Here is a 1,769-nt window from a genome sequence, read left to right on the forward strand (position 1 = left end):
AAAGCAGCAAAAATGTGATCTTCAAATGCCTATATCTCCGTAACCGTTTGAGCTACACCGCCCAGATTTTGCACAGAGGTAGTCCGCATAGATACCTTAACCGTCTAAAAATATGAGAAGAGTCGAAAAAAATTGTTGAAACGGTCCGAAATCCAAGTCGAAATTCAAGTAAGAAAGGTGCACATAGTTTGTGACATTTTCTTCGATGTTTTTCGAAAATAATTATGCTTCACGATAATTTAGTTACCAATTCGGCCTACCTCTGTGCAAAATCTGGGCGGTGTAGCTCAAACGGTTCCGGAGATATGGGCATTTGAAGATCACATTTTTGCTGCTTTTATGATGTTTTCCTACTAAAAATTGTCCAAAACAAACGAAAAACAGAGTATGGGCAGCTAAAACTGGTGCGAATCTTAATCTACATATGTCCCCTGCAATATGTATCGCGCCCAACGAAATTGGTGTGTACCACCTAAAAACCTTCCCTTGTGAGCTTGCATATTCTTTAGTGCCACTGCCTAATCTATTTAGCGCCTGGCACCAAAGTCGGCGCGCTAAACGCCTTTTGCCCCTGGAACTAAACACTTTTGTGCGTCGAAAAACTTTCGACCTGGGCACTAAAGTTTTAGTGCCTGGCACCAAAAATTTTTCTCAGTGCGTATCTTTTTGTACTACCAAACTCGGGTGTCAGCGCCGCAGGCCAAGGTAGATGTATTCCAGGCGCGTCGCAGCGTAACATTGTTTCGTGAGATATCGCGAAGCCTGTTACACGAGACGTTAACATACCACGTAAAATTAAAAGGCAGTTTGCAATGGAATTTTAAATAAAATATGAATAACTGGGTTTCATGAGACGCGATCACTGCAACGCCATCTAGCGGCAGTTTATCGCAATACAAATTCCTTGTGCAAATTTTTACCGGAGTATGACAGAGCTTAAGAGGCATGGAAATCATTTCTTTGAGTACCGCTGCAGCTTATAAGACCTGTTGTGCCCATTTGCGTTCAACCGAAATCTCTCCTGAATTTTATCGTCCGTGGGCTGGAAAGATTACTTTCCCCGGGAAAAGGGTGGCCACCCGTCACGGTGAAATCTCCTTTCCATGGCGAGGAAATACGCAGCGGTATGGGGAAATCCCCTTCCAGGTGGTTGCGAAAGTAAACTTTCCAGCCCACCACTTGTGAAATTACCTCTGAGGTCCTTTCATACCCATCTCTGTTCGTAATCGTAATCGTCCGACGGTGAACTCGGAATTTTTGACTTTGGAGGCCTCTCACTCATCGCGGAGAAGTTGTATCGTTTTCAGTGAAACACCATTTTAATTGTCATCATCTCGTGTATAAAAAAAGACAGCACCCAAAATGATGCGATATCTAAGGAGAGTCAGAGACCTCCAAAGTCAAGTAAGCAGAGATCAGCAAAAAGCAGATCTGTCGTTGTTCAGCGACCGCTTTCTGATGCGCCGTTGTTCAGCGACCGCTCTCTGATCCGCCTTTGTTGCACGGATGCGTCGAATCGCATGTTATTTTATCTTGACTTACCTTACCGAATGACGATCTTGGAACTAAAGGTGAAGGGAGTTGAACCCTGGACCTCGACGCTGGGACTCCGTTGAAATCCTGTATCGCGGAAGCCTGTATCGCGAAAGCCTGTTACGCCACAGGTGTCCCTGGAGTACATTTACCCTGTTTAACCGTGTTCAGGGCCACTTGCTTTCTTCTATGTGAAGTCTTAAGATTGACCCGAACACGAACACCGTTTGTTACAG

This window comes from Frankliniella occidentalis, unplaced genomic scaffold, assembly GCF_000697945.3.
Source record: "Frankliniella occidentalis isolate FOCC.00 unplaced genomic scaffold, Focc_3.1 Scaffold134, whole genome shotgun sequence".
Lineage (NCBI taxonomy): Eukaryota > Metazoa > Arthropoda > Insecta > Thysanoptera > Thripidae > Frankliniella > Frankliniella occidentalis.